Here is a 21339-nt window from a genome sequence, read left to right as displayed (position 1 = left end):
AGAGAAGGCAGCCACTAGAGGCTGCACAAGCAGAGACACGGTACAGGAGAGAGATCAATAATGAGAGAGAGACAGAGACAGAGAGATCAATGGAGTCACAGAAAAAAAAGAAAAAAGAAAAAAAGAGAGACAGTGAGATAGAATGCAGTTAAGAGAGAGAGAGAGAAAGAGAGAGAGGGAGAAAGAGAGACATGCAACCTGACTGTGCAAGAGAAAGCGTGGAAGAGAGAGAGAGCAATCCTGTTCAGTAGAGAGAGAGAGTGAGAGAGAGAGAGAGTGAGAGAGAGAGGGAGAGAGAGTGGAGCGCATAACCACGTTGCCCGTCCTCTTATTTCCCGCTGCAGCTGCGAGAGGCAGAGTGGGCAGAGGAGAGGAGAGAGCACATCTGAGTCTTGTGGAAACAGCCGGACCCACGTACCACTTGGCTGAGAGATCGATGTACTTACGCCACACCACACAGGAAGAGTGAGCGGCCCGTAGGACATCTGTGCACTGCCAGAGAGAGAAAGAGAGAGCGTGTGAGAGAGAGAGAGAGAGGGGGAGAGAGAGAGAGAGAGGAAACAAGGGGAGGAAGATAACCCAAGGCCAATCTGAAAGCTTTCAGCTGATTACTCAGAGCAGGTGAGTTAACTTGTGCTTGTGTAAGATGGTGATCAGTAGCCAGCAGGGTGCATTCCTCTTTGGCAGGAGTGGTTAATTGTGTGCATGTGTTTATGTGTGTGTGTGTGTGTGTGTTTGCTTATGTGTTGAATCCAGTATATTCACTCGTGTGCATTTCTATATTCTTCCGAGTGTGTCTGAGCATGTGTTGGTGTGTGTGTTCTGTGTTTTCACATGTTAGTTTGTTCATCAGCTGCAAACCTAATTAGTTACCTGGCTACATAGTCATACAGCCAGGTAACTAATTAACTTGGAAACCTCTGTATCAATCAAGTCGTTATCATGCTGAGCAGAGGGGAGCGCAACAATAGCTGCTTAACGACCCCCAAGCTGGGGTTTGTGTGTGTGCATGTGTGTGTTTCAGCGAATAGTCATGCCAAGTGAAATGCTTCTGAATTACAGCCACTTGAGCCATTTAATAGAGTCATTTGACAGCTTCCTCTGAGATAATTAATTGGAGTTGCTGTCATTACATGGATATTTGTCACAGCTGTCATATTGTATGATGGATATGTTGTCCAAAGTTGCTGGAGTATTCTTCGGATGTGCAATATTTTTTGTGGCTGTTATGTATGTGCTCTTCTCATGTCTCTCTTGAATTTGGTTTGAAATTAGAGGACCACATCAGATTTTTTTTTTGCACATGGCACACACCTATGTCTCACACATGCAAGTACTGTATGTGAGACATGTAATGTACACAAGCGAGGTCAAAGAGCAGCGGTAGTAAGGAAAGGGCACCCTTGAACTCGGCTGGGATTCAGCCCATTGGCAGATTAACTGGGACGGACTCTGTGACCTTTGATAATTGGATGGTCGCTCCACTGGTTTTCCACCTCTTGCCCTGCACTCACTTTGATAAAAAAACATCTTGAATATCTATCTCAAGTATGACATTTTTGCACGAGTGCTATCAAGTTTAGTCAGTTCTATTGATCTGTAGGAAAATGCTGGACAATTAATTGGTGCATTTGCATAAAGAAGCTGACGGATGCCTGCAGCTGTTACGGCGAACAATCACTGTTGACTAAGCTTAGTTTTTCATTGTTGACTCCTCTGTAACTTGCTACTTGCTGCCTAGTTAATTCAGCTGCACTGACTTTTAGTGAAATATATGGAATATTTTTCTTGCTAATTACAGCATAGGTATCTCAGCGTCTCTGGTTTGAAAATACAGTCATACAGTATATGCTACTCTGTTGTGTGTCTATCACCATCTCTCTCTCTCTCTCTCTCTCTCTCTCCGCCTCTTTCAGGATCTGTTCCACTGCCTTTCCTCTACACCCCCTCTCTTCCCCCTCATGTCATCCGGCGAAGGTTATTGCCATATATCGAGTAGGTCTAATTTGTCAAAGTCAGCTGGACATATTGTCCATGGCCACAGCAGGGGATGGATCAGGGAATTCAGTGTTAGGTACTGTATCGGCACAATATTGAAACTGGTGGTGATATACAGCAGCTGATAAGAGAGAAGGAGATTATACGTGTGTGTGTGTGTGTGTGTGTGTGTGTGAGAGAGAGACAGAGAGAGAGTGAGAGAGAGAGAGAGTGAGAAGGGCTGACCGATAGTTATACAGGCTAACAGGATGACACACTGACAGAAGAACCTTACAGAGAAAGAGACAGAGACGGAAAAGGCAAGATGCAGAGCCAAACAGGGAGAGAAAACAGAGCTGTTATCAGTGGAAACTCCCATTTCCTTGTGAATAGCTTAAAAAGAATGGTTAATTTCTGCGGCTGTTTTTACACGACTGTGCAAATGTGGGCTGCGAGTGTGGAGGCATGAGGTAATCAGTCTTTGGATTCATCATATCTCACATGGAGACTTGGCTTTCCCTCGCTCCCATGTGGGTCCCGTGTCATTAAGCTGAGCCACAGAAGAGACTCTGAGAGCTCGCTTTCCCCCGTCTCCCTCTCTCTCTCTCTCTCTCTCTCTCTCTTTCTCTCTTCTCTGTTTCTCTCTCTGTTTCTCTCTCTTTCTCTCTCACACTTTCTTTTTACTCTTGTTTCTCTTGCACAAACTTTTTCCCCCAGTATGCGAGAAGGCACACAGCATTGTTTGTATTCCCACCTGGCCAAGGAGAAGATGCACCGTATCAAGTTCAGTTGCATTTGGAATCTGATACTCATAAAACATGCATCGCTCATTCGGTGTAGAATGTGAATATGTATGAATCATGTGGTTGAAATTCAAACGGCATACAGGTTACCGTGCAATGGCACACCTATTATATATATTAATGTGTGTGCTGATGGGAAGAGAATGTGGAGAAGTGTGGATATCCGTTACAGATTTATGCTGTGATGATGAGAAGATGGTGAAATCTTACAAATGTGCTGATATTTGAATGTGAATTTTTGCGTTTCCTATTTTACTGTTTGCATTTTCCGTGCGTCACTCTTGACAAGAGCAGGAGCTAAACACAAATGCAAAATGTTGCCACGAATTGCTGAAGAAGCAGGTGGTATTTGTTTCGGTTTTCTCAGTTTAACACTCAGCGAATGGGATTATCCCTGCTATTTTTCATTTCTGTGCGTTTCCAAATCATTCACATTTACGGGAGTGCCAGTGGGCAGCTGAACAAGATTGCAATCGTCTGTGTGGTAATTAATAATTTACATAATACTTCATTCTGGGGGATTTTTATTTTCCTCTGCGCCTGTGTTGATTGTGTTAGCTAAGCTACCGTCATTAGTTATTGTTAGGACGAGGGTGAAATGTGGACATATCCTGCTCTCATTAGCAATTGCATCATCCATCAGATACTGCACAGTTTCAAATCAGGACAGCAGAAATGAGACGGCAAATGGAGGCAGCATGTAAATACAATAAGAGAGTGGAGATCATTCTGTGTTTGCCCCGCTCTGTGTTGTTGTAATAGGCACATTTTTTCTTTTCTTTGTTTGTTAATTAGATTAGCCAATGGAATTTACAAGTACAGTTATGCAACATTATGTAAAATATGACAACAAGTCTCCACATTGGTTGTGAACATGGTACATTTTAAGTTGTACGTGATTTATACAAGTGTCAGGGGAGAATGATGTGGAAACAGAACTTATCCCTCAACCTTTTGAGAAAGTTTGTCCATGGCTATTCCACCATCAGCACAATCTGTGATCTTTTCTGTACAGTATAGACTCTGCTTTGATTTACTTGTGCAGGGCCAAGGGGCAACATAGTACTGTATATCTGAGAAAAAAAAAAAAGACCTTTGTTATTTTCTTTTTTGCTTTCTTTTCTGTGTACTTTCTTTCTTTCTTTCTTTCTTTCTTTCTTTCTTTCTTTCTTTCTTTCTTTCTTTTCAAGCATACTTTCTTGCTTTCTCAGTGTGCTGCATGCTTGCTTTCCTCCCCCCTGAGGGGATTCCACTTTAACTAACTGGTATACAAATATTCAGGCTTATAAGCTTGGTTTCCCTGTGACATTTTCACATTACAGGAGTTTTGCTCAGAGCAAGCTATTTGGGACTAACGCATGTCAAACGGGAGTTGTACCGCGCATCCACCCTCGCGCTGAGGCTCTTTTTAGTAACGCTAACACTGAAGACAATGGCAGCAGTGAACAACACATCTCTTCACTGTTGATCTCTCGGCCACAAAGCACTTTATTAACAGAAGAAGGATGATTGTACCAATTATGCTGATCTTATCAAGACACTTTCTGTCTGACTGCCCTGGGCCGCACACAGCACTGTGTGTGAGCATCTCTCTCTTCTCTGTTAACCGATCTGCGCGCCCACTGAGCGAGGCGAAAATAATGGATGAAGAATAGATGAAGAACAGCAATGGCAACATGACAGAGTGGCTGACGGCGCAACAAGTCAGCAGGTTTTGGTGCTTGGGAAGACCTGAGCGGTGGAGATAAATTCTGCCCCCCCTCCCCCTCCTCCTAAAAAAAGGTGTTGAATAGAAGTGCTGAGAGCGGGAAATAAGGAATCAATGGCGGGAGGTCTAAGAAAGTGGTTCTTTGTTATACGGTATACCACTGACACAGAACATTTGTCTTATCAAGCTGTTTTGATCTTGTGTGAGCTAACCAGGCAATTGAGTGTGCAATAAAAGTGGTTGGGAATGGTTGAGGAACAAAAAAAAAGATGAGTATATCACAGATGATTTACAGAAGCAGGACAGGAGCTTTGAATTGGATTTTCAAGCCTCCTGGGAGCCTTGTTTTACTGTGTGTGTTAAACACAGAGAGGAAGCTAGAGGGAATGAGAGAGAGAGAGAGAGAGAGAGAGAGAAAGAGAGAGCGAGAGAGAGAGAGAGAGAGCTTACAAGCTCATAAAAAGGAGGGCGAAATGTGAATTGTCCACTTGAAATAATAGGACAAAATGTGCACGAGATAGAGGTGAACTACAGTCATTTGAATGGAGCGGTTTCTGTATTACATACAGTAATATCTGTAAAGGCAAATTTCTCCGGTGGGATGACAGAGTTGAACTGAACTGAACCTCCCTATTGATTTAGATCATATCGAATGCACAAAAAAGACATCTTCACCTTGATCTCTATTCAAATCCATGAAATCACCGACATCTAGATTGCTTTGCGTCCCGCTGTTCTTCAGAAGAGCTCCGAGTTCACGCAAATGTTCTTGTTTGGTGAGCGTCCCCGTCTCCAGGATCCATGGTTTGTGGTCTTGCATTGAGAAATACCTTCTGCAGCCAGCTCGTACCATATCTGTTTTACAAGCCTGCCTTATGAATCTCATGGGGGCATGCTTGAGTGGTTTTATTTTTATCCCACATCTTTCAGTCCTCCCCAGCGTTTAGTGAAGCCGGGCAGGCCATGTTAATGATGGAACCTGATGTGGAATTCCTCTACTTGTACCTTTAATTTACCAAATTACAACTTCACCTTTACTATGAGTGTTAATTTTGACTTTATGCCATTACTGGTGATTTTACCTATCTTCAGTGAACTTTTTGTGCATAGGTGTAAGCATTGTATTCTTAAGGAGAGCTTAACTTATGCACTAGCTTTTCCAGTTTACAGCCATTCATGATGAAAAGGTGAGAAAAAGCACTCGGTCAGTCGGAGCCAGCCAGAGGCAATTTAGCCAAGAGGACGCAGCGGTGGAAACATGTGCATGGAAATAGAGAATGTGTGATTTCAGATTTCTTGTAACCCGGTAGTGCAGTAATCTTAGTGAATGTAAATGCCATCCATTTTTCACAGGTGTGAATTACCTGTAGCCTAGCAACTTTCAAGTTTCACTGTGTACTTTTTCACACTTTTTGAACATGAGAGGCAGTAAGCCTGTGTTTGGACAGGAGCCGGTGTGTCAGGTGAGATCTCCGGAAGAATGCGTTGTTTCCATCTATGCATGCAAAGACAGGGACAATTACCGGGGATGGCGTGAACTCAGAAGTACACCGGCATGGCCCTTTAAAGTTTGGTGCTCTTCTCCCTTATTTCTTTCTGTCTCTCTCCCGCCCAACCCCTCATCTTCTCCACCTCGCGCCATTTCTTTTTCTCTGTTTATTCCACTTTCTTTGTCTCGCTTTCTCCCACCTGAATGCCTGCACTGGGAAATAGTCTGTAAAGGTCTTCCATCTCTTTCAGCCTCTTCCTCAGACTAACCATTTTTTTTTTCAAAAGATATTTACTGCACAGTGTATGTCCCTGGGCATAGCTGTGCGGGTGTGCCTGTGTGTATGGGTGCATGTGTGTGTGTGTGTGTGTGTGCTTAGATTGCTATGTGCATGTCCTGTGAAAAAGGAAGGAAGTGTTCCAGCTGACCTCTGAGACGAGTTGCTTTTTCTCCCCCACTGAGAGGTAAAAAGCTTAAAGTTCAGGCGTGGAGCCCCCTCCAGGCAGCCTGTGAAGGATGTTCAGATATACAAACATATTGGCTCAAGAGACACCTTTAGCTGAAGGGTAAATATGCTCTGGCTCTGTTTATACAACAATCGTGCCGCAGTGAGAGGGAGGCGTTGTTTGATACCTGGCTGACTGGGGATTATTTGAAGCTGCATAGTCCAGCCCGGTATACAGCTTCATTTTGATGCTTATCTAAATGTTCTGTCTTTATGTAACCTTTATATAGGGGAGGAAGCCACACTGTATGTTGAGGGGGGAAAAATCCCCCATAGAGTGCCCTGAATACATGAATTATCCTGGAGTAAATGCTTGCTCTGTTCTGGTGAAGGAAGCCTAATTTGCATTTTCGGGGAAGCTTCTAATTGCAGAGTCTCAGTGATTAAGTAAAAGTTTAACAGATTGCAATTCTATAGTTTTTTTTGTTTTTTTTTTGTCATGAGGGATGCTGCATGCTAGGCGTAGCTGATAAAGCTTGACATTTGGTTGTCTAGCTTTGTGCTATATGTATTTCACAATTTTACTGCAGATCCTCTTGATAGTAAAGCATTGGCAATAGTATGACAATAAAGACAGTATTACCATGTCATGCAGCAGTGTCTAACGTTTAGCCTGGTCCTTTAGTTTCAACATTTTATTGATGCGTGCATGCAAAGAGGGTACCACAATCAGTAATAGAAAGGTACACAACACCAACAGATTTTAAGAGTGACACAGAAAAAAGCACACTAACACAGTAAGCCAATGAAACACCCTCCACGTCAGCCTGTCTACCTCCACCCGCTCAAAAAACAACAAAAAAAAAAAAACTGCCATATTTGACCATGAAGATATTGTAAAACTTGCCAATTGCCAAAATGTGCATACATCTGTGATGAATACCAGAAGTCCCAGTATCAATGCTTTACTTTTGCTGGAGAGGCACCACTGTTACCATATTAGTCTGAAACTAATGTATTGGTTGTGGTTGCTGGATACATTTTTTTTTTTTTTTTTTTAAATGTTAGTTTCAAGCTTGCCATCTATTTTGTATGTAAAGCTGGTCAATAAGCCAGCTCAAAGTACAAAAGTCAAGTGTATCAGTTGTGTTTTGAAAAATTTCCATTAATTCTCAACATCTAGGGCTAAGCTGATGAAAACATTGCACAAGCTACGAAAATCAAGAAGACTCAAGACAGCCTGTTTAGACCTATAAATGATTTCTGCTTGCAGGGGGTGAATTTTTAAAGCGTGATGATACCCTCAGCTTCAGTTCCACTCCGCCTGCCGCACCAGTTTGAAAACTGCAAGAGAGAGCGGCGGGGGACGGAGGAGCGGCTGTCAAATCCATCTGATAGTGTAGAGTTGAACTACAGTACACAGAAACAGTCGACGATGTTCACCTACAGTTTGATTTAAAACCCCAAGAAAAAAGAAAAATGGTTGATTTAGCGCCTAAAACACCAGCAATTCAGCACATGTGGAGATAAGGCCATTATTGTCTTTTAGTCTTTGATCTCAGACAACACCTTAATGTCCTCAAAAAAAAAAAAAAAAAAAAAGTTTTAGGACACACATACACCCAGAACACACAGTTATTCTCAGTTATTTTAAGCATAACCAGGATAATAAATGACTATAAGTGAATAAAAATGGGAAGATGCACATAAAAATATGGAGCTGTAAAAGTGTGTATTGAGGCTTAGTGGTGGTCACATCATGTGCAGGTTGCAGATGTAATTTCCACCATTTGAGTTTGTTGAATTTCTTTAATTTTTCTTATTTACTTCAGATATGGGTGCACCACGCATGCACCAGAAAGGTTTCTTTTCAAATATATTAATTGAGCTCCTCTTTCACTTTTTTTCCAGTTTCAGTCAGTGGCTTCAATCAGGAGACTGAGTCCCTGGCATAATAAAAAGGTTACTTTATATATTCATTTATGGGCACAGAGCTGACAAGACAGATAACAAGCCAGGCTGCAAAGCAATCTAATCTAGAGGAAAAAAAAACAAAACAACAACAACAAGGGCTGGCAAATAAAACCTGTCATCATTCATTCATTGGTTTCCACTGGGAAGCCAACAATTTTGGTGCAATAAATAAAGAGATAATTTATATTGAGTTTCTATTTATTTATTATGAATAGATGCATACACAAGTCCAATATCTTGTGCCCATTCCTTCCAGACACAAGCAGGTCTCAGTAGGTTAAAACTCGAAAAAAGAGCAAACCTGCAAAAAATGTTGCACAACCTATTTGGCTCCAGTGCTGTGTCTGCACTCAGTGAACACAACACCATTGAATAAAACGGCTCTACTTTGGCTCTGCTGCCGGTTACACAAAAAAATCCAGATTAAAAACCTGCAAACTGTTGGAGCAAGGCCGCTGAAAACGGCTGCTCACCTGTAGCTGAAAAGCTCCAGTCAGCATTGTTGATGCCAGCCAAGTAGCCAGAGCTACCGTGCGCCCGGCGTTTGGCTCCTGTCCCCATGGAGAGCCCTTGGTTACTCTGGCTAGAGTCGAAACAACAATTTGCCAACCTCTCCACAGAGCCTCAGCTGCTGAAGTTGGATTGACCAGGTGGACATTAACACAAAGAAATAAACTATGTCAAAAAGTGCCACAGACCAGATATGCCTTGCATGTTTTTTTTTTTTTTTTTTTTTTTTTTTAGTCTTGTTTGAAGGGCAGGTGAATGTGCAGTGGGAATGCACTCAGGCTGGTTAGACGCACTGCTGGACAAGTTTGTCCCGCAAAAAAGGCCAACCTACAGCAAACCAAACACACTGCGGGGTGTGTTCTTGGTGTGGAGGCAAGCTGTAATAGTGTAACATTTGGATATTTACCTAACTATATGTGCATTGGTGATTTGTGATATTGTTTTGTACAAAGATTTGGTTTTTAACATCAGGTGGACTACCTTTACAAAAGATAAGATTTTTGCTGCATACAAAACAGCACCCTCATTAAAATTGCAGGGTGTTCAAGTGGTTTTGGAGACGATCCCATAACCAAAAGATCACAGGTTGTATACTCATGTGTCCTGTTGAGCTGTCCCGTTTTGCTCTCTGGTCACGTCATTTCTTTCAGTGTATTTACAGACTGTGTGTAACATGTCACTGGGACTGTATTGTATGAGAATGTGAAGTGATTTTATTGGCAGATTGAAACCATCTAGAGTATCAATATTAATGAGGACAGTTTTATTCTGTAATTTAATACTGTAGTATTTTAAGCACAGATATGTCATATAGCTATCTCTGTTCACTTGTTATTGTACACCACCCATGTTATTTTCACTGCAGGATAAGACCTCATTTGAGTCTAAAAAAACACTTTTTAACTGAGACACGCCTGCCACCGACCAATCAAACCTGCACCTCCGCACACCAGTTAATTGCATATGTGATTAAGGACTAAGACAGCTATTTGTCTCAGTGAATTTTCCATCTGTCTGCAATTTGCCAGAATGGTGTCATTAGCTTAATATGTCCTTAGCTCATACGAAAAGCCATTCTCATTCTGAGCACACACTGAGCAATTATGATTGCTCCACTCGTCCCATTTGCATCGTTCCATAGAATATGCATTCGGTACGATTAGATTCTTCACTTAATATGCAAAACTGAGCCATTTTGAGCTTGTTTTCACATGGTATATCTAATAATTAGGTTGGCTGAATATCACTGATAGGTGCAATAAATTATCGCATGAATGCCACATGTATCCATCAGTATCTCTCAGTTGTGGCAGTGAAAAACAATCTTTGTTTAACTTGCTGCATGTAAATTTCACCCTTTCCAAAAGGTTATAGCAGCATTCTCTGGTCACATGCCCACCTCTCTCATCATTAGGTTACAGCTTATCCCAAGGGGGATGTGCACTGTTAACATCAGAAATGACCTTAAAAATCAACTGAACATCAAGCGAGTGTTGCAGAGGGGACTTGCACTCATATGAAGCAAAGCCCAAGTAGGGCAAAGGCCAATCAAATGGTGCATGATACGGTTGGACGCTGGGTTTGTACTGTTTGTGGCGCCTATAATATTGAGTGTGAATGTCCTTTTGAATGACACACACACAGAATGTGAGGGGTGATTTGTTTTACAGTCTACTAAATCTGTTTTTATTGTTATCTCTAAACATATTGCCCCAAAGCGATAATTATGATTTTGTTTTGAGGTTCATGATCTAATTTTGAACAACCGTACCCAATAACCTCATAGAAAATCACTTCACCCTCATAAAAATTACTTCATTTGCATGTTTTTAACCCTTGACTTTTAGTGCATTTTGTTGTGCCACAGAATCATTTCTAAGAGTATTTGTATTTGCGATTTTCAGCCTGCAGAACATTTTATTCTTTCAAAGTGAAAAGATATGTGGAAATGTATGCAAAAGTCAATTAAAAATGAATTAAAATAATGATGGAGCTGAACTGCCACACCACCAAAAGCTGCTGTTTCTCAACATTTTTTACTCAGATTTCATAGTCATGTCATATCTAATGGTTCTGAACACCGGTTTCCTTTTAAACTTTTTAATGTCTTTCTTGATAACAAATCCCTTCACTAGAGCTTAATGGGACTTAATGGGATTTTAGTGTGTAGGCTGGGCTCTCCATCAGAATACTTAAGCACAGTATGAAATGTGTGGCTCATTCACAGATGACATTAGAGCCCACTTCTTGAGCTTTAAAAATAAAATACAAATCATTCCTTTGCACCGTTGAATATAAATGAAAATACAGAGTTACACTTTAAATGTATTTCTCAGTCCATTATTACTATGGAGGTCAAAGTATTATTGTGTATCTTCTCAAATACTTCAAGAGCTGAATGTCATCCATAAATCATCAGTGTACCCCATACTATTGTTTTTCTGCTATTCAGGTGTTGTATTCCTGCTATTGTAATTGAACCCAGTGACTTTCCTCAACAAATGTATTTTTAAATTTAAATGTAACAGCACAACAAAATACAAAAACATCAAGGGGTCTTAAAAATACATTGAGAATTGAACCTCTAATATGTTATGATGCAGGGAAGGCCAACTATACATCAAGACTGTCAAAAAACAAACAGACAAACAAGCAAACGAGAGACAGACTAGAAGAGATGTCATCAAGCAGCCGTTTCTGAAGCTGCTCCACTGACGCAGATTTGTGTTTCCGCGTTTAAATTAACTGTATTTTGTATGTTCTAATGCAAAAGATGTGCAAATGTAGCCGGGAAATTCTCCTGGGCATTGGCCACATCATCACCGAGTGGAAGTGAACAGTTATTTGTATTCTAAACGAAGCATCTCCAGAAAGTGCTGTTTAGTTTTTTAGCATTAGCTCATTTGTTTTCACTTTGACAAAAAAAACTTGTTCTCACAAGAAAGGTCAATGGAATGAATATTTAAATTCTATCTTAGGATGGGCTTTTACATCGTGGTAAAGGTCGACAAGCTTAAATGTTCCTTCACAAGCCTCCCGAAAGCATATTTCATGAAGTTTACAAAAAAGAAAAAAAAAAAAAAAAAACTTTGAGGAGAGTCAGGTCTTCAAATCAAGCGAGTGCATTATCTGTTTCTGATTTTCACCCTCTCCTCTGAATCTGCATCTGTGTATGCCACAGCTGGGGCTTGTATAACTGCAGTAATTTCTTTATCTTTTCTCAGCCACCATAAATTGGAAAATTTCTCATTCTGAATGATAACAGTTTGACCATGACATCAATCAGTGCAGTATCTCAGCTCTTAAACCAAAACATATTCTTTATTCTATTTGTTGTGTTGCAGTGTGCACTTGCATGACATTCCCCGTACTCTACAGACTTTTCATTGATCTCCCCCAATCAATATCTACCCCTTTGGAAAGTGATGAGACATTTTTCAACCTACTTTCATAGGGCTTCGCCACACCAGAGCTGCCATTTGAAAGCCAATGAAGCACCCTGAGGGCAGCACAGCACAAGTTGGACCCGGCGTTCATTCCATTACACACTAGTGTGACCAGGTTGTGCTGTCAGATGTGTGGCAGGAAATGTCAGTCGACGACCCCTTAAACAATTGTAACCCTTGAATGACGGAACAATTGTAACCCTTGAAGCATGGCAAAGTAAAACACAATTATATACCGAACACTGTTGTGCGACACCATCCTGTCTGTTTTTACAATAACCTGCCCATTGAAAAACTGAAATCCTGAAAATGAAGATTGTTTAGACTCAACTGAGAAAAACAAGGCAGAAGCACATCATTTATTAGTTGAGAATCATATAGACTCAGCCATCAAATAATGTGCCTTTTCCACGATTTTTATCCAATTAAATGGTCCTCACTTAAATCGTCCCTCTGCAGTTTTGATTATTGCAGCTTTAATAACTTTTGTAAGAGTCCAATACATGTAATAGAAGTTCACTTCAGATATGCCAGTAAAGAACAACTAATAACTGCTGTGCTAGTTTTGGGTAAACTGCTTTTTGTTAGACGTTATTTTTTTGGCATTCTGCTTTATTGAACAGCGAATCTGGGTTGACATGCGATTGAGACCGTGGGCCAAATTTAAACACGGGACATTGGGCCTCATTCACAAACAGTGCTTAGACCGTTCGCACAGAAATTTTAACCCAAAATCTGGTATTCATTCAAACGTTCTTAACTGTATCTGCTCAAATCATATAGACCAGAGTCTCAGAAAATGTCACAGTCCACCGTTATTGGATGTAAATTGTGCGCTCAGTGGGCACTTTATTAGGTACACCTATACAATCTAATACAATCTAATACAATCCAATACAACTGTTGTGACATAACTTTTACTTTTATGATGCCTATAATGCTCAGGTTTTCTTTTTGTCACAGTAATAGTGGTGTTCATTCAATTATGTTTGGCATTGAGCTCATAGTTAGAGTTGCTGTTGTACTGGACTGCATTTTATTCAGAGGTGTTTCTAATATTCTGCCCCCCTCATGGATATGAATAGGGAGGACAAAAAAATAGAAACACCTCTCAATATAATGTAGTCCAATACAAGACCTCTGCAAACTACAACCTCAATAATAAATATAAAATTAAATTTACACATTCTCCACAATATCAACAAAAACTTAACATTATAAACTCTTTTAAAAGGTGGAGTTCATGGCAGAGCTGTTGTACTGAACTGCATTAGATTGTACTGGTGGAGATAAAGTGGCCACTGAGTGTATATTAAAACAACAATTAACTTAAAAAATGTGAACTATTACTACTACTATGACTATTACTACTACTAATAATAATGATGATGCTGATTATTAAATGTGAAATTAATTTCTAAGACTTTAAATCATCATCATGAACATAAATAAATTATTGATATGTTAACTGTTTTGTTTCCTGTTTTTGTTGACAGTAAAGTATATTGGAATTTCCATATTGTAATGTAGAACTTATTCATTTCCATCCCCATCAGATTTCATTGTGGTATACGCAGCTGGCAGTTCAGTCGTGGCTAAGAGGAGGGTCTTGCTTTCATTATGGCTTGATATACACAGAGAGGGTAATGTGTTGCTCACCTGCCGTAGCAAGAGACATTTATGTAGACCAGTTCTATACATCTACACACTTAGCAGCTTTTTATTTTGTTGTGGATGTGCTGATATGCTGGTGGTGCGTGACAGCCTATTTTAAGGAAATAAAATGGCGTTAATGGTAGCATGTTTCCTCGGCAACGTGTTTCTGTAGCGGTAGAAATTTTTAATACATTAATTGAGGTCTGTGCATATGCAGGCTGTGTATGGGATTCATAAAAGCTCTCCATTCAGATGCGCCAGGTGCATACATACTCAGTGTGGAAAATCTGCTTTCAGCATTACGATATTTTTATTATTATTCGTTTTTTTTTGCTACTTTTTACCCTCATGACCCATCTCTTTTCAATGGCTTGGCAGCTTTCTCCACCTCTCCAAAACACCTTTCCTTCCATAGAGAAATAGAGGTGTGGTAGTATGCTAATGAGCGATTGCCTGTCAGTCTAGAATGATCCTGATTCACGAACATAAGCACAGGTGTAAGAACAAAATTGACTGGTGTGAACGTGTTGTGAATTTGACAGAGGTTTGGTGTATGGACTTTCTATGTGCAAAGTAAGACCATTGCTACACACAAATTAGTGAATGAGGCCCATTGGGTTTATGTCAAATGCGCCTTAGACCTCTGAGTCTCCAGGATGCCCATCAACAGCATTTTTTTTATCTTGTGCATGACATCAAAGGATATGAGATGAAGAGAAGCTCCCGTTGAAGAGGAAAGGATATAAACAAATACTTCTGTACAGCAGAGAACCAAAACTGCAAGAACATCAACCCAAGAAAAAAAGAATGAAATAAAAGTAGCAAGTGGTACCTGATAAGATTTAAAGTTGTATTTAATCAAAATATACAGGAAAATGAGAGAGGTTGGATGTGACAAAACTGGTTATATTTTACTGGTTTGGTCACTCGGTCAGCAGTTAGGCTCAGAGGGCTACATCTCCAAATTTATGTGATGAATTGCCATGAAATTGCCATGAAAATCTGGCAACTTTGGCGATCGCATGACCATCTCTTTAGCAGACCAGCAGGGTGTCTGCGTTTGAAATCATGTGCTCAGGGTGCCCCGTGGCTCACCCTACAGAGTGCTTATCATATACTATTATGACTACACCACAGTGGCCTGTGTTTGAATGTCACCCAGACCCTTCACTGCATGTCATCCCCTCTCTCTGCCCCTGTCTTTCCTGTTTCTTTCCACTGTGCTGATCTAAGAAAGGAGAAATTACCCAAAAATAATCTCTACAAAAAAAGAAATAATAAGCTTGTTTTAATTGGTTTTGGGAAGAGACACCCAGACATTACGCATCATTAATCAATACACAGTTGTCTAAGTTAAGATTTGTGGCTTTTCATGATTATTGGATGCAGTGGCATTGGCAAGAAAAAAATGTCCTGTGTGTTGTAGTAACACAATGCAGAGGGAGTTTTTCTGTTACCTCTACACCTCTGGAACGATCAAGCTGTAGTGCTCTTAATTATTGTGGGGTTTAAGAACACTAACTGCTGGAAACTGAACAACTTCCTGACAGCTACTGGGTCACTAGCCAGTAAGTACTGCTGTGCCTCTGATTAAATTCACCCAATAATTAAGCAAACATCATTGATTCCCTGCAGAGACATTGCGAGAGCGTGAGAGAGAGAGAGAGAGACTCACACAGACTCACTCTGTCTCCTTGTCCCTGTGCTTCCTGTAGCCCCCGCAGCAGTGGGCCAGTCAAATATCTGTAATTTGGGAAATGAGCAGAAGTCAATTCCACTTAGACAGACAGCGGTGGTTTGCCACATTGATGTTCCATGAGTTGTTGACTCGCCTGTTTTTTTCCCCTCCCTGACTTCCTCTGGGTAATTGACAGACAGATCGAAGAAAGTGAGAATGTGCGTGTCAGATTATGATCATGTTTTGTGTGTCGTTTTGTTTGCTGGTAGGCTATGACTTTGTGTGAGAACTTGTGTGAGAAGAGAAGAATCAAGTAGTTTTCAATCAATAATGGACCTTTGTAAAAGGGACATTTTAAAATGGGCTAATCTGGGGCTAATATTTATGGGTAGGGATAATATTTAAGTTTATTTTAAGATTAGAGTAGGCATTACTCTTGGGTATGCATTCACACATTCAGTTAAGGCAAGACTTAGGGGTTAGTTTTAGGAAATTTACACCCTCAGATACTTTGTTATGCATCATAAGTCTGTCATATCTAGTGAATTATTTTGTGATGAAGTGTTTACCCTTTTGTGGTACACACTTTCCCTCAGCATGCCTCGTCTACTACAGTTAGTATTGTCCACCATTTCCCAGAATGACTGTGGACAGCTGATGGAAAACTTGTGTGGACTTTTTTGGAAGCAGCCATGGAGAGAGAAGTAATAATAGGGACAGTAACAGCAAGAGAATTTCCAGTTGAGAGAAAATGCAAGTTGTGTCCCTTTCTCCAAACACAACAAGTCTGTACTGTGTTATGATCTATTTAGGCTCCTGCTGATGGAGAGGCTGGTATTTGTACCTCTTAGAATTTCTCCTTGTATGATTATTGAACATCAGCACAAAATAGTGAGTTAAGAAAAGAGCTCTTTCTCTTCAGTTTTGAGAGACCAACACTGTAACTTGAAACGTATGAGACAGTATCAGACATGTCTGATGGTTGGACAGTTTCTTAGCCAGTAAATTTAAACAATAATCCACAGAGATAAGAAAATGAGCCAAAATGAACTCAGCCATGCATTTTTTTTTTAATATTCAGTCCTTAGGTCTTTCAAGGTGGATTTTCCTTTAATAAACATAATAGTAGCATTAGTTCATGTTTGTGTAGGTGTCTGTCTTTGTTCTCCGGTCTCTCTGCCACTGCCATCTTCGCTGCATCTGTGTGAGCAGATGGAGCACAGACCACATGACACACACATGCACACACACACACACACACACACACACACACACACACACACACACACACACACACACACTCGAAAACTTCAAAAACAATTGGTCTTCACACTTGTCTGTTTGTGGGTGCCCCATGAGTGTGGCTGTGCGTCAGTCCTTTCTCCTTGAGCAGAGAAGATTGCAGAGTTGAGGATATGGTAGGAAGACGGTGGTCCACAGGCCAGCCACAGAATGAACGATTTACATGAGGTTTTTGTTTCTGGTGTATGTCAGAGTATCACTTTCTATAATCAAATACTGGCAACAACCACTACATTAAATTGGATAGACAACTAATGGACTCTACAGCATCCATCATCGTCTCCTGCCAGAGAAAATACAAACGACATACCTGGCTGGGAATTATATAAATTTACCGGGAACTGAAGCGCTCTGTAGTCCAAGTTGCACCACAATCTCAACACACATGGTACAACTTTGTGACACCACATGGGAATACATACAGACTATACTGAAGGATAAGACACTCACTCTTACTGCAGACAGATGGACATCGCTGGCCACACCTGCTTATGTGACAGTCACAGCTCACTGTGTTTCAGAGCCATGGGAACTTGACAATTCTGTGTACAAAGGAGCTAAGAGGAAGCCACACAGCCGTCCGTGGTGCAGAAAGCACCAGCAGCATGATGGATGAATTTGACATCTCCTGTGAAGCAGGTGTAGCTGTGGCCATGGACAATGCTCTGAACTGTGCAATTTGCAATTTAAAGCTTATTAATGTACCCTGTTTGGCCCTCACACAAAAACTGGCAGAGCTCAAGGGGCTTTAGGTGACAGCCGTTGATGTTGTCCTTTCCAGACTAAATCAAACTGCAGCCCATTTTGGAAGGTCCCCATCAGACAGCAGCCCGCTGCAAGAAAAGCAGGAGCGCCACACATTTAAAAAAAGAGACTAATAAATATCTGCGTCACCAGATGGAATACCACCTATGGTGTGATATGTTGTGGATCTGAGTAACAGGCAGCAGTGGCAGCTGTCGTTTTTGTAAATAAGAATTCAAACTTTATTTTTTAGGAAAAAGTGACAGCCTTTGAGTGCACTGGTTCAGTTTTACACTGCCATAATTCAAAGCATCCTATCCCTGTTAATAACAGTCTGGTATGGAAGCACACCCACACATACAATAAAGAAAATCATCAGAAAGCCTACAGCCTCTCGTCACTGGACTGCTTATATGCCCAATGCAACATTAAGGGCTCTAGTTTCGCAGACCAGGTGAGGCGGGGGCGTAGTGCAGATGCGCTTCGCCAACTGGGTGTGGCCAGTCGGATTTTCCAAGTTTGGCACGCCGTTCTCGGTGGCGCAAGTACTCCGCCGTCCCTCCTACCGGCGCAAGGGAGGAGAGAAGGCATGGAGTGGGTTTGACACAGCCGATTCACATTTAACCAATCAAATGAGCCCCTGTCCTTGCCTTTAAAATGCGCTGCGCGAAGGCGTAATGAAAGTTTACACAGCTGACATGGAGGTCTACTGCCGCAGGCGGAGCGGAGCTCAGGAGACAGGCGCGGAGCGGAGACCGGCGAGCAGTGCGGACACGTCACCAAAACCTCACAGGCAGGCTTCCGGAATGTCAGACACATGAACAATGCAATAAATACCGAAAAAAACACTATTCAATGCTACGATCACAATCAGCACATACATATATCTCCATATCAACTGTCCCGTCACAGCTGATGTCAGATCAAAGGAGATTGGCACCGTTTGTGCTGATTGTGAGGTTTTGGTGATGTGCGCCAGCCAGCCAAACTTCCACTGCGCCAGCTCCGCTCCGCCTTGCGCTGAAAGTAGACGTGGTTTCAGATGGCGAGCTTTTGGCGCACCTTGGTGAAGCCTTTTGGCACGAAACTGTCACTGCGCCAAGCCGAATCTGTCGGCACCTCCCCCCGCTGCGCTGCCACTCCCATCTTGGCGAACCTCCGCCTGCGAAACTTGGACACTGTCCGCCTCTGCCGTTTCGCCGGTCGAAACTAGCTCTGCGCGGGGTTCGCCTCACTGCGCCACCCCGCGCTGCGCCGGGAAACTAGAGCCCTAAGCATGTAACCAAAATAATCAAGGATACCCTCCACTCAGCTCACCACCTTTTCCAGCTCCTGCCCTCTTGGAGATCCTTGGATAGAAGTGCAGAGAACAGGAGCCTCTTTCCCTATGTAATTCAGAAACTGTATTTTACCCACCAGCCACTCCACTGCCTCAAGGATATGGACTACTGCCACTCTGTCTTGTGACTTTAAATGTATATGTGATCCTTCTCTGTTTTTTCCACGGTCCTGTCTTCTTTTGCAGTTATGCTGTTGTGTGTGGTGAATTGAAATGAGTTCTTTAAACCTGTGCTGAAAACCATTTCCACCAGCCTAGAATAAAAGAAACTTGAACTTGAACACTGATAAAATAATTCGTGGCCATCATGTCCAGAGAGCAAAATAGTGTCTGAACACATTTCAATAAAAGGACTCGGTAAAAGGATGCACTTAATGTCCTATCTAACCGCCGGTGTGTGCACTTGTGGGGCCATCTCAGTCCACCTCAGCTCAATCAGCTAGTTAATGTTTTCCAGTCACTTCACAAAAGAATGAATAGAATCTGATATCTTAATGTGACAAATGGAAATACAGTACAAACAAATGGCATTTGCTACATTACATAGCACATAACAAATGGCATTTGTATTTGCTTGGAGGGAAGGTAAAAACTAGGTGTAAAATTTGTTTTCTTTTATACAGAGACCGAGGGCTGGAAAATCTTTATTTTTGCTTTCATAGTGGCTGTGAGCGATAAAAATGAATAGCAGGCATCAGACACTGAGAGCTCTTGTTCAATCTTGTTTTACTTCTCTTGCTCAAAACTGTGCAAACTCTATTCAAGCTGCTGCCACAACTGAAACCTTGGGGGTTATAAGTGACATGCTATTCCTGTTTGTTGAGCAACACATCTATACCTATACCTATCAAGTAAAAAGTATTCCCAAGCAGTTTAACAAAGAAAGCTATTCAGAATGTTGCCAAGAGGCCCTTTGGTCATTACATGTAACCATTGACTATTACAGCAATCAATATCTGTTGTAGCAGTAAGAAGATACTCATTGTAAAGGATTGAAACTCTTTTTGAAGCAGTGGGTCTTAACCTTTTCCCAGTCGTGCACAGCTTTGAACATTTTGAGACGTTCACCCTCTCCAGCCACCCAGCCAACATCACAACATTTTATATTTCAGTTACAGTAGAGTGTGTTTCCTACGTAAGGCGAAAAATAAGGCAAGACGCCGCTGATGTTCATTGCTAAACATCCATTTCCGCATGTTCATGTTTAGTCTTCTGCTAAGTATATTTGTATTCTTTTTTGTGTCCAAATGTGTCCATTTATTTTGTTTTGTTTTTTTAAAATGCTCTCACACTTGCATGCCTGTAAACTTTTCCATCTATTTCAGGGCAGTTTGCTCTTTAAGTTGTGAGCAAACCGAACCAGATGATGCAACAGAGTCTGTTGAAATACACCTTTAGGGATTCTTGACTACTTCATTTTTTCAGTTTGTCTATGTAGTGCTATCCTTACTAAAAGTAAAAACTTTTGAGGGGTTTCTGCAAAACTAGCAGAGTGCTAGTTACAAACTTGCCTTATGGGGGTGAAAGGATGAATCATGCAGTATTGAAGTTCAGCTATGCTAATGTTATATACACAAGATAGTATTAACAGCATTAAATTGCAGACATAAAATAGAGGTGGAAAAAAAACATGATTGAAAAATACCAACAGTATCTTAACCATAGAAACTGAACTGGGTAGAATCAGCATTGTATTCTGACAAAAATCTTTGAGAAACTGTTTGAATTTTGTTTTAATTTAAATCAAACTCAAGAGCCAGCAGGTTATTTTCAGAATTCCTTTATTCATCTTCTTGTGAAAACAGAATCGTTAGCTCACCTAATGCAAACCTGTGCTGGCATCAGTGAACACGTATAGCTGTTGGTGAACCAAAGGCCCCTGCCAGCTCTATCCATACTGTACTATGACCTTAAACACTTGTCATTCTCTCCTGATCACCCAGTACACATGCTTGTGAAGTTCCAAAGTAAAATAACATGATATTTATCCTCTACATACAAGGCATCCATTGTTGCCCATGGATAGATAATTTTATTTGGACAGTCTGGTGTTGCTATTCAATGTAGTATCAAAGCTGATACCACATTGTGATGGTGTGTCCAATTCAAGGTAACATGTTGTGATTGGATCAAACTTAGGCACATACTAGACAATATTAGTCTTTACTGGCTTTCACTTTGCAGTAAATTAAGAATTTGTTTAACAGTTGTGCTTAAGCAGTACTGTAATTGCAGGTACTGCAGCGCTCACATTGCCATTGCCACTCT

The 21339-nt window shown here is 41.1% G+C and overlaps 1 protein-coding gene across 3 annotated transcripts in view; it reads left to right on the top strand.

The window, feature by feature from the left end:
• The first annotated feature begins 229 nt into the window (after nucleotides 1–229).
• The window catches only part of tnr (tenascin R (restrictin, janusin)), a 205598-nt gene continuing 184488 nt past the window's right edge, over nucleotides 230–21339 (top strand). For 2 of the 3 annotated variants that reach the window (XM_030074578.1, XM_030074577.1), the window contains exon 1: nucleotides 230–621. The gene's annotated coding sequence lies outside the window, so the exon portion shown is untranslated. The remainder of the gene's footprint in view (nucleotides 622–21339) is intronic. The other variant, XM_030074579.1, reaches the window with a different exon arrangement.

Source organism: Myripristis murdjan, chromosome 17 (assembly GCF_902150065.1).
Source record: "Myripristis murdjan chromosome 17, fMyrMur1.1, whole genome shotgun sequence".
NCBI classification, from domain to species: Eukaryota; Metazoa; Chordata; class Actinopteri; order Holocentriformes; family Holocentridae; genus Myripristis; species Myripristis murdjan.
Note: the sequence above shows the minus strand (reverse complement) of the source record. Positions and strands in the feature narration are given on the sequence as shown.